Genomic DNA, 12,785 nt, shown 5'->3' on the forward strand with positions numbered 1-12,785 from the left:
CCTAATCTTTGTTTGTTTCTTGTCCAAGACTCAGCTCAATCCCTCCCTTGATCAGCTCTGCTGGACATGTTAGTACAGAAATCTGGCAAATTGCCAAATATGGGATTCCTTCCAATAAATAATTTTGACACAGTTTGACTGCAGTCATCTCTCCCTAACTTTCTGCTTTTCTTCTTTGACAATGGAGTCTCGCATCTTCCAAATAACAGCAAAGATATGAGAGCAGGTGGAAGCAATGTAGCCGGTCACGTGGGCGACAGGTTTCAATGAGCCCACGGCTGATTTGTTTCACCCCCCCCCCCTCCCCCACCCCCTTTCAGCCTGATCTCCGTGGCCCTTGGTTGTGAATTAACTCAATGTTTGTCTATCTCAGTCTTGAATATAGCGAGCCTTCACCGCCCTCTGACCTATAGAATTCCATAGATTTGCTCCCCTCTGAAAGAAGGAATATCCTTCTCATCAGAGTCTGAAATTTGTGACCCCTTCCGCTGTTAGAAAACCCCCTGTTCCCACTTTGTCTCAGGCGTAAATCAGAGCAGAATAACCCCCTGAGAATAGGTCTGCACTGTCCAGTGCCAGCTGTGTGTATTTGAAACATTTTCCTAATTTGACCTCTGATTAAATAAATCGACCAGATTTGCACTTTGGTTTCGCAATGGTGAATCTTTTCAAAAGCACTTCATTGACCGTAATTCAGCTGGCGGGGAAAGCGCTAGGCAAGCACAAGGATATGTTTCTATCTCGATCCACTGCTGTGTTTATGAATCTCTCAGCACATGAAAATGGATCTTTCCAATCCATTTTATATCTCACCAATGTGTGTGTAATTCCAATTGATCTCCCAGCATCCTCCTCCGTTCTGAACCAAGAGAGGGTGACAGCGAATACTGGGGTCATGCTGCGGACAGGACAAGCCAAATACTGGTGTTTCAGGTTACAACTCTCCATTCTATAAGAAATATTAAGCCAGGCGTATGCAAGGCTATTCATAGCGGAGTGATAAAGGCGATGGATTAAAAATCCATTGATGTTTCCCCATGCAGGCTCGAATCCTGCCGACTACATCTTGAACGACTTCCTGCAGGGTACATTCTCGCGAGGCCAAACATTTGATTAGACATGGGCTGGTCGAGTTCTTACTCACAAATATATACCACACTCAAACCGTTATTTCTGTTTCTCTTTTCACAGATACTGCCAGACCCATCGAGCTTCTGCAGTATTCTTTGAATGTACTGCGCAGAAGTGCTGCTTTTCATTCGATTCCTTTCATCCCAGTCCTCTGTTCACTGCCTTTGGTCAGTAGCAACACTTCCCCCTGCTCATCAAAGTGCCCATGCCCACGGTTCCCACAAAGAAGTTTCTGCATTGCTTTAATGGTTCATGTAACGAACTGTGGATTATTGAAATCTGAAGCAAAAACAGAACCTGCTGTCGAATCTAACGGGTTTGGCAGTACCTGTGGGAGATTACCGAGTTCTGATGAAGTTTTGAAATGTTGTCTCTGATTTTCTCTGCACAGATGCTGTAAGATCTGCTGAATTTCTCTTGCAATTGTTTTTCTTGGTTTTAAATGAATGTCCATTCCATCTATCAGGATGATACAACCAGATCCACCACGCACCAAAATTTAAGGATTTTGCAAATTGTGAAGTGATTGGATTCAAACCCGATAGTGATTCACTCTTCCTCAGCTCCACAATGAGAGACACATGGAAAGTGTGGTTCTGTAGTGGTCGATGCGTGTTTAAGGCAATGGACTTGAAATTCATTTGGCTTTACCCTCACAGCCTGGAATCCTACCGATTGTGATTCAGTAATATCAACAAATAAAAAGGGAGATTACACCCTTTCTTCTTCTTTCACATACAAACCACAGGAGAAGGGAAAAAAGACATTTCAGACAGGTTGGGAATGGTGGCAATCCGCAACCCTCTGCCTTTCAGGGTACAACACGCAGAAATCCCCAGAGAAAGTTGAGACACTATGAGTTGAACAATTCCATCCCAACTTTGTTGAAGCTACGAGCCAACCGTTGGAAAACGAGATGAAAACAGTCAGGGGCCAGTCTACGACTGGTGTAGACTTGATGGCTCGAAGGGCATTTTCTGTGCTGCAGACCTCTTTGACCAGCTGCGTTGAGCTGGTCGGAGAAACTGGCGGATGTGAAGCATATGGAGCGGGACTAATCCTGAGCCCTCTGTTTGTTTCCCTCTGTGGGTAAATATGAGGTTGAGTTCCTCGGCGGTGTTACAACAAAATGTGACCATGTCCAACTTCAGTCCCATTGTTGTGTCATTTAAGCTCACAGGGAGAATCCCATTTAGATCCGCCCTGGTAACATCAGAAACGCAGGTTTGTGGGAACTGGGACTAGAATAGATGGAAGTCCAATGACCCGCACTGCAGATGGGCCGAAAGATCGGTGAGCCCATGGGTGTTCCGTTGATTTGTTCGTATATCTGGTTGTTGAATGTGAAGTGTGTTGTGAGGCACAAGTCCAGTAGTTTAAGTATGCCGTCTTTGTTGATGGGTTCAACGTCCTGTTGTCTGAACAAATCAATAGAACACCCATGGGCTCACCGATCTCGGGACTCATAGCAGAAGCGGTAATGCAAAGGTTAGAACAAACAGTCTTACCACAAATTCAACCCAAACTCTGGGTCAGATACATTGATGACACCTTTGTAATCATTAAAAACACGGAAATAGAGAAAACACACCGGATCATCAACTCCACACTCACAGGAATCCGATTCACGAGAGAGGAAGAAAAGGACAACCAACTCCCATTCCTAGACATGAGGGTACAGAGAACACCAAATGGAGAATTCACCACAAAGGTACACAGGAAAGCCACACACACAGACCAAGTCCTGAACTATGAAAGCAACCACCCCAATACACACAAACGAAGTCGCATCAAGACACTATTCAAAAGGGCCACAACACACTGCAGCACACCAGAACTGCAAAAACAGGAAGAGGAACACCTATACAAGGTATTCGCCAAAAACGGATATCCTCGCAATTTCATCAACAGATGCCTAAGGGAGAGACAACAGAACGAGGACATGCCGCAACCCAAAGGACTAGCCACACTACCATACATCAAGAACATCTCTGAATTGACAGCCAGACTATTGCGAGCACTAGGACTTATAACAGCACAAAAACCAACAGCCACACTCAGACAACAACTCATCAGAACGTAGGACCCGATACCCAGCATGAGCAAAACTAATGTAGTGTACAAAATCCCATGCAAGGACTGCACAAAACACTATATAGGACAAACAGGAAGACAGCCAGCGATCTGCATCCATGAACATCAACTAGCCACGAAACGACACAACCAGCTATCCCTAGTAGCCACACACGCAGACGACAAGCAACATGAATTTGACTGGGACAACACTACCATTATAGGTCAAGCCAAACAAAGAACAGCCAGGGAATTCCTAGAAGCATGGCACTCATCCGCAAACTCCATCAACAAACACATCGACCTGGACCCAATATACTGGCCACTACAGCGGACAGCTGAAACTGACAACCGGAAGCGGCAGGAACAGGCCACTATAAATGCCAGAGGAAACACCACAGAAGCGCTTCACAGGAGGCTCCCAAGCACTGAGGATGTCACCTAGCCAGGGGACGAAACGTTTGCAACAAAAACTTCCAGCTCGGCGAACAGAACCACTGCAACGAGCACCCCAGCTACAAATCTTCTCACAAACTTTGAAAATGTTGAATTACTTGACAGAAACCTGAAAGAACTCAAGGTACAGCCATGATACTGCTAGGGAGGGAGTTCCAGGATCTAGACCCAAAAGCACTGTAGGAGCAGCGAGATATTTCCAACTCAGAAAGGCGCGATCCGAGATGGGTGATTTGTGGTTACAGTTCTCTCGTGTATCTGTTGCTATTGTCCTTCTAGATAGATGCAAACAATCACTGGGTTGGTCTGGGTCTGTGTTCTGGGAAGAAACAGGAGTTAGTTTCCAATAAGATAACTCACAGGAAGAGAAATAAATCTTCATTTCCTGACTGGGAATTGTATCCCGGTCAAGGCATTGCAAACTCAGGCTCCGAACCAGGGACCCTACTGAAGCTGACAGTAACATTTGTGACCTGATCTGTCCAGACTCTGTGCATGATCTTCACTTCATCATCATCTTCAGCAGCAATGTTTCTCTCTCTAAGTTTCCAAACAATTCATATAGCCGCCTTGGTTTCAATGTGAAGAAAGCGGAGCTGTGCTGACCTGATTTACTGCAGGAAGGTACAGAACAGTTTGATACTAACAGCGGCTCGTTTTGAGGCGTTGATCTGCGGTGATGGGGCGGCCCCAATAAAGCCTTCGTTCAAATCGTCTGATTCCAAATTCCATGCTGGAAATGACCAGAGGTTTCTCGCTGAATTCGTTCAGGACCTTGACTGGAAGTGACACTAAATCCAAGTATGAAAGTACATTTTAGTGGAGTGCATCATAAGATAGCGCAGTGACTGTGAATAAAATGCTGGAGACGTCCTGCAGAAGAACAGGCGACACAGAAGCAGGCACCTGAGGACCAATGTATTTGCTTTGCCATTGAAAGGCCCTGTTACACAAAGTGGATTATCTTTGCTGGCTGATCACCTTATGAATGTTGTTTCCCAGATCTCCATGTTCACATCACATATGGAAAGGTGTCCAGCGTGTGCCTGTGCAAATCCTGCCAGTGAAGCAATAGATAAAACATCTGACTTTGAATCAGACGACTGTAGGTTTCCATCCTACATGTCTCGGGTGTAACGTGTTAGTCCAGCCAATTGCATGTTGTCAGTTGCTATTTTCTTCGGTCCTTTCGAGCTGCAGGGATTGGATCAGTGTGTATTAAAAGTGAATGTTGCTTTTGGGTCCATTGCAGCTCAATGTCAGACAGGTGTATGGCTGGTCCTGTTTTGTCAGGTTCTGAGGATCTGAATGGTTTGGATCAGTGTATTGTCGAATTTAAAACTTACATTTAGGTCTATTGTCCATTTTAAATTCCAGCTCAGCTCAACATCTCTCATTGCCTGTCAAACTGGCGAGTGTTCAACCTAAAGCTGCCTTTGTCAGAGAAGCTGTTGTGTGGGGCAGAGAGCGGAAGTGAAGCACAAGGAACTGGTATGATCCTGAGACATCTGTTCCTCTCGGGATATGTTTCTGTGTGTCCCCCTCTGTGGGTGACAATGAGGGTCAGTTCCTCAAGGTGGTTACAACACAGTGTGACCATGTCAGACCTCAGTCCCATTGTCCTGTCGTTTACATTCACAGTGAGAATCGCACTGATATTTGCTCTGGAAACATCAGTACACATAACATTTTGAGCCAAAACTAGAAACTGGGACAGTAATACATGGATACCTGATGAACTGCAATGCACGATGGGCCGAACGGTCTCTTCCCACTCTGTGAAAGCTCGAAGGCAAGGAGGACCTAATCTGCAGCAAAACTGATCAGAAATGAAAAGGCAAAAGTGTTTTCATTCTGAATAAATCCAAGGGCGCCTTCTGCCTTCCCTTGTAGTCTAGTAGCCAGCATTTGGCGCTCTCTCCGCCGTGACACGGGTTCTATTCCCGGTCAAGGAATGCGTGCTTTGTTCTGCACACACATCGTGGGAAGGATATTTCTGACCACTTTTCCAAAGCTGGCAGAACATCGGTTTTGTGCCAACCGTTTTAAAGTTGAACAGAAAACCCAGACATGCAGATGTTGGAAATCTGAACCAAGAATTGCCGTGTAAACTGACTAGTCCTGGCAACATCTGTGGGGAGAAACAGAGACAATGGTTCACAACCACACAACCAGGTTAGTTCTTCATTTCTACACCACAATGCCGGGATAATGGTCAGTTTTATCTGTCGAATGAGGATAGTTATCAAAATCTATTTGTGTTTGCCAGTTAGCAGCCATGTCGACCCGAGAATTGGGTTATTTCAGTGTCTACCACAAGATGGGTCTCTAATTTTCTGTCTTTATCTCTGTGTATCTACCTCACCCCTTTTCATGTTCTTTGACCCTTTATTTGCCAATATCCCTCATTTCCCATTCCTACTCTATGAAAAGCCTGACGTTCAGAGATAGTTTGAGAATGGAGCTGCTGAGAGGTTTTCTGGAACCTGGCAGGAGTCTGTAAAACTTGGCTCACATTCTACGGATAATACGTCTGCCACTTGGATGTGATACAAGGAACCATTTCTTCCTCAAAATATTGTAACCCTTTCGAAATTAAAGTTGCATTCCTAATCCAATAGAAATAAACGACACCATGGAAGCATTCCTGATGCTGTAAAATGAATGAATGGCCACAGCAGAGAATGAGGGTGATCCACTCGTGGTTTCTGTGCCATAACCACAACATCCCACGGCCTTCCTGCAGTGTCTCCTGCCTCACCTCATTATTCCCACCAAACTTGGAATGAAGGAGGGAGAATAAAAGTGGAGGAGAAGAAGGAGTGCTTTTGGAACAGCGACAAGAAACTCCAGGTTGGCCTATTGGTTAGGAAGGACAACATGCACTGCTGGAACTAAACCAGGAAAAAGGAGCGGGTTTGCCAAACCATAACAGGCTCGAACTCAGACAGGAAGCTGAGTCACTTCATCAGCAACACGACACTTAATAAAAGGTGAACCTTTGAGCCTTCAATACAACAAGCGGCGCAGCTGCGATTGGACCCTATGGTCAGCTGCTGACCAAGGAGGGGGTTTAAATAACTAAGCGACGTCCATATGTGCAGTTCCTTAACCACATGACCACAGTAACTGGGAAATACATTTCTGTATCAATATTACTCAGTGTGATTTGCAATCAAACCCCGTTTTTGCAAAACCAGACATTTCACGATTGAACATTCCCCAATGCAAAGGCAATCTTCTCTTGCATTGGCTTCAAACAGATATTTGTATCTGTTTAAACTGACAGGACAAAGGGGACGTTGTTCATTCTCTTGGGGCGTATTGACGGCTTTAATACACACAGAGTTAATCTCACACGAAGAGGAACAGTGTCATTGCCATGAATTGACCAGGAATGGTGTGTGAGCCATTGTAAACAGTTTGCAGTAAAGGCTGACCCATTAGTAGCGACACTGAGCCTTACACCACCAGATCCAGACTCACTTCCTGCCTCATGCCTCCCAGTCATCATTGTCATTCACATCAAATTCACTTCCCTGCTCCACTTCTCAACTTACTACCGATCTCCTGCAGGTGTCCGATTGGAACCTACCACTGTTAGAAACGCATTCCTGGGATAAAGATATCACTCAATGGAATAGGACTCGCTGTCCATCCCTAAATCCCCCAGAGATGGAGGAGATGAGGTGCTTTTGTGAACCATTGAACTCCTTCACACGGAGGTACAGACATTATGCTGCAAGCGCGGGATTTCCTGGATTTACACCCAGAGACACTGAAGGAACACCAACATATTTCCAACTCAGGAAGGTGAGATGATTGGAGGGAGATTTGAAGGGGTCACTATCGTATCTGTCCGCTGTCATTGTCCTTCTACATGGTTCAAGCAATCACTGGGCTGATTCTGGAGGGATCCCGGTCTATCTTCTGTGTGGAACGGGGAATGTGTTTTCATTCAGACAATTCACATGAAGAGAATTAAACCTTCATTCCCTGAATGGGAACTGGATCCATGTCTGGACGATACAAACATTGACTCCTCAGCCCGGGCCCCCGGTAATGCTGACAGGACACAGAGCGACCTGAATTGTACACACCCTTGTGCCTGTCCATCCCTTCATAACCACCTTCGGCAACAAAGTTTCTCTCTTCAATTTTGCAAACGCTTCATATTATCGCCTGGGGTTTCAAGGTAAAGAAAGTGGAGCTGTGGTAATCTGATGTTGGTCAGTCGGTGTGATGCAGGAATGTACAGAACAGGGTGACGCGGGCAGAGACACGGTCTGAGGCGTGAGATTGTAGTGAAGGGGTTCCACCACTAAAAGGCGCTGTTCATCCCGTCTGATTCTCCATCCCGGGATTCAAACCAACAGAGGTTTCTCGCTGGACTGGTTCAGGATCTTGACTGGAAGAGGCCATGACGCAAGGTATGAAAAGATATTTCACTGGAGTGGATCAAAAATCGCGGAGTGACTGTGAATAAAATGATGGCACCTCCCAGCAGAGGCGCAGGCGACCCAGAAGCAGGGACCTGAGGGCAAATATGTTTCCTTGGGCATTGAGAGACATTGCTTCACCAAGTGGGACATCCGATGTGGAGCAGTGACGATAATTATATTTACTGATTGTTCACCTTGTGAATACTGTTTCCCCCGATGTCCATGTTTCCATTTCATATCGACTACCTGTCGTACCTCCGGCTGCCGTTGGCCCAGTGACATAATGGATAATGTCTCTGAATTTTGGAGGATCGAATCCTTCCTGATTTCTGTGCAATGTGCTGCAGGGATTGGAACAGTGGGTCCCGAATTTGGGAGCATTGCACTTCAATGTGCGACAGATTTTGAGGAGCTGCAGACTTTGGATCAGTGTGTTTTCAAATTTGAAAGTTGCATGTGAGGCAATTGTCCATTTTAAATTCCAGCTCATCGCAACGTCTCTCATTGTCTGTAAAACTGGCTTTAGTTGCACCGAAAGCTGCCTCTTGTCAGAGAAACTTGTGTGTGTCTGTGTGTGGGGTGGGGGGGGGGGGGGTGGGGGGGGGGAGGGGGGGGGGTTGGAGTTGGTCTTAAGTAGGTGGAGACTGGAACTGAAGCACAAGGAGCTGGTATAATCCCGAAACCTCTGCCCCCCCACCCCCATCCACCTCCGGGCATGTGTGTCTGTGACTCACTCTATGGGTGAAAATGTGAATGGGTTGCTCGAGGGGATTTCACTTCAGTATGACGGTGTGTAACTCACTCCCATTGTTGTCTCGTTTAAGATCACAGAGATAATCTTTTCTGAACTTTGCGTTCAAAACATCAGAACACCGAAGGTCTCGTGCCAAAGCTGGACACTGGATCGAAAACAGATGACTATCTGATGAGCCATACTGCACGATGGGCCGAATGGTATTTTCCTATTGTGTTAAAAATAAACCTCCAAGACAACGAGAAACTAATGTGCAGCGAAAATGAACCAAAATGAAATGCATAAGTGGTTTCATTGAGAATAAATGCGACAGCTTCTGTCGCCTTCCCTTTTAATCTCACGGTTGGGAGTTGGTGCACTCTCTGAGGGGGAAAGGGGGTTCCTGGTAGGGGAACGGGCGATGTGTTCTGCAAAGATATCTTGCTAACAGTATTTCTGACCGAGTTTCTGAAGCCGTCAGGTCATTGGTTTTGTCTCAAACGTTGTTAAGAATAACATGAAACAAAGAACTGCAGATGTTTGAAATCTGAACCAAAACCAAGATTTGATAGAAAAACTCAGTAGGACAGTGGAGAGAAACAGAGTTCATGCTTCATATCGGCAGAGCGAGGTTACTTCGACATTTCTGTATTATATTTTCGGTAATATGATCAGTTTTCCTTGTCAGGATATTTACCAAAATCTTTCATTAGCTTACAACCGTCAATGTTGTAAATTCAAAATGACTTTGTTGGCTGTAAGAATCCTTCCGTTGCCCGGAGCTGGTGAAAGGCTGTGCTTAATAGTTACCGTTTTTAAAAATTATTTGTTTCTGTCAGTCAGCAGCCATGTCGATTGGAGAATTGGTTCTTTCAGTATCTCCCTCAATATGCGTCTCCATATTTCTTTCTTTCTCTCTGCATGCACCTGACCCTCTTTCACATTCTCGGACTCTCGGTCTGCCCATATTCCTCATTTCCCATTTCTGCCCTTTGAAAAGTCTGACATTCGGAGACAAATTGAGAGTGGCCCAGCTAACAGGCTTTCTGCCCCCTCGGTAGCATGTGTGGGATTGGGCTCACATTCTCCGAATAATGTGTCTGGCCCTTATGCCTGAGGTGAGGGGTCATTCCTTCCTCCAAATATTATGATCCTTTCGAGATGTAAATAGACTTCATAATCCACAAGAAAAGAAACCGCAATCACAGTGCGAACCACAACGACAGGAGTGCAATGAAGTATTTCCTGTTGGTGTGGAATGAATGGATGTTGACAGCAGAGAATTAGGGTGAACAGCTCTTGGTGTCTGCGCCATCACTGCAACATTCCCCGGTAAGTCTGCCATGTCTCCTGGCTCACCTCGTTATTCCCAACAACCTGGGAATGAACGAGGCGGAATGAAGGAGGAGTAGAGGCAGAAGTTCTTGTCAAACACAGGAAGGAAACTCCAGATTGAATTAATAGTTCGGAAGGAACAATATCCCCTGGAGGAACTAAACCAGGGAGCAGATCAGGGTCACCAAATCAGGCTGACACCCAAACAGGACGCATGGTTGTCTGATGAGCAACACTGACTTGGGAGATTTTGAACCAACCATGCATTTGGGAAAATACACAGGCCCCACTCCGATGTGAAATCTTGGTGGGCTGTTTATGATGTAGGCAAGTTAACAAACTGAGCCAGGGCATCACACCACAAGTGGTTTTCTCATCCCAGTTCCTTAACCAATTGATAACAGTAACTCGGAATTGTGTGTTTGCTGTATTAATGTTGCTCAGTGAGAATTGCATTCAACCCCCACTTTTGCAAAGACAGTTTATGGCTGAACGTTCTGCACTGAAATTGTACAGAAAAAGACAATCTCCTTTTCCACTGCATTCAAACTGATATGTTCAACTGTTTAAACTGACAGGATAAAGAGAATGTATTCATTCTCTCAGGGCGCATTAACTGTGTTAATATACACAGGGAACCTCACAAAAAGAGGAACAGGGTCATTGTGCTAAACTGACCTGAACTGCGTGTGAGTTAGTGTAAACAATATGTAGTAAAGATTTGGAGGTGCCGGTGTTGGACTGGGGTGGACAAAATTAAATAATCACACAACATCAGGTTATAGTCCAACAGGTTTATTTGATAGCATTAGCTTTTGGAGCGCTGTTCCTTCATCAGGTGGTTGTGGAGCAGAGCATCACACGACACAGAATTTATAGTAAAAGATTACAGGGTGATGCCACTGAAATGACATATTTAAAAATAAAAGTGTATTGCCTGTTCAGTCTGTATACTTTTAGAAAAACCATGTTAGATTTTGTTCTTTCATATGTAAACCGTGTGTAAAAATAGCTAAATTCTCAGGTAAACCTTTAACAATAGGTGCCACCTCAGCTCAGATTCAGCCTTGAAGGTGTGAGGTTGAAATCTGCCTGTGTCCCAATGTTCTGTCGTGGCAGAAGCTGGGGGTACCCTGCCTCATGGCTTTCAAGATGCATTTGACATCGGCAGTGAGGTTCCCACATCGGGTCCCATTGCCTAATATGATGGGACATCCTGGTGTGTTGGCATTGTGTACCTTCGGAAGGCAGTAGCAGTCGCCTGTTTGAGAAGGGCATGATAAGAGATTGATGGAACTCTGAAAGAGTGCATTTCAGAGCTTAGATCAGAGAGGTGCTGGAAAAGCACATCAGGTCAGGCAGCATCCGAGGAGCAGGAAAATCGACGTTTCGGGCAAAGGTCTTCATCAGGATTTCGGAGGTGCCGAGCACGGAAACAGACCCTCTGTTCCAGCTCGTCCCTACTGACCAGTTAACCGAAATTAATCCAGCTATATTTGCCAACAATTGTCCCTTACCCCTCCATCCCATCCAGATGCCTTTTAAATGTAGACATGGTCCAGCATGCAAACTGACCCATTTATTGTTTCCACCAAATAAAGGAGCTGGAGCAGGGTCACTGCTTCCTCCTGTATTATAGAAAATAAAGGAGCTGGAGCAGCGTCTCTGCTTCCTCCTGTATTATAGAAAATAAAGGAGCTGGAGCAGCGTCACTGCTTCCTCCTGTATTATAGAAAATAAAGGAGCTGGAGCAGTGTCACTGCTTCCTCCAGTATTATAGAAAATAAAGGAGCTGGAGCAGCGTCTCTGCTTCCTCCTGTATTATAGAAAATAAAGGAGCTGGAGCAGCGTCTCTGCTTCCTCCTGTATTATAGAAAATAATGGAGCTGGAGCAGCGTCTCTGCTTCCTCTTGTATTATAGAAAATAAAGGAGCTGGAGCCGCGTCACTGCTTCCTCCTGTATTATAGAAAATAAAGGAGCTGGAGCAGCGTCACTGCTTCCTCCTGTATTATAGAAAATAAAGGAACCGGAGCAGTGTCACTGCTTCCTCCTGTATTATAGAAAATAAAGAAGCTGGAGCCGCGTCACTGCTTCCCCCTGTATTATAGAAAATAAAGGAGCTGGAGCCGCGTCACTGCTTCCTCCTGTATTATAGAAAATAAAGGAGCTGGAGCAGCGTCTCTGCTTACTCCTGTATTATAGAAAATAAAGGAGCTGGAGCAGCGTCACTGCTTCCTCCTGTATGAGAGAAAATAAAGGAGCGGGAGCAGCGTCACTGCTTCCTCCTGTATTATAGAAAATAAAGGAGCTGGAGCAGTGTCACTGCTTCCTCCTGTATTATAGAAAATAAAGGAGCTGGAGCAGCATCACTGCTTCCTCCTGTATTATAGAAAATAAAGGAGCTGGAGCAGGGTCACTGCTTCCTCCTGTATTATAGAAAATAAAGGATCTGGAGCAGGGTCTCTGCTTCCTCCTGTATTATAGTAAATAAAGGAGCTGGAGCAGCGTCACTGCTTCCTCCTGTATTATAGAAAATAAAGGAGCTGGAGCAGCGTCACTGCTTCCTCCTGTATTATAGAAAATAAAGGAGCTGGAGCAGCGTCTCTGCTTCCTC

Source organism: Chiloscyllium plagiosum, unplaced genomic scaffold (genome assembly GCF_037043375.1).
Source record: "Chiloscyllium plagiosum isolate Xiang-an unplaced genomic scaffold, Cpla_swu_hap1 HiC_scaffold_42, whole genome shotgun sequence".
Taxonomy (NCBI): domain Eukaryota; kingdom Metazoa; phylum Chordata; class Chondrichthyes; order Orectolobiformes; family Hemiscylliidae; genus Chiloscyllium; species Chiloscyllium plagiosum.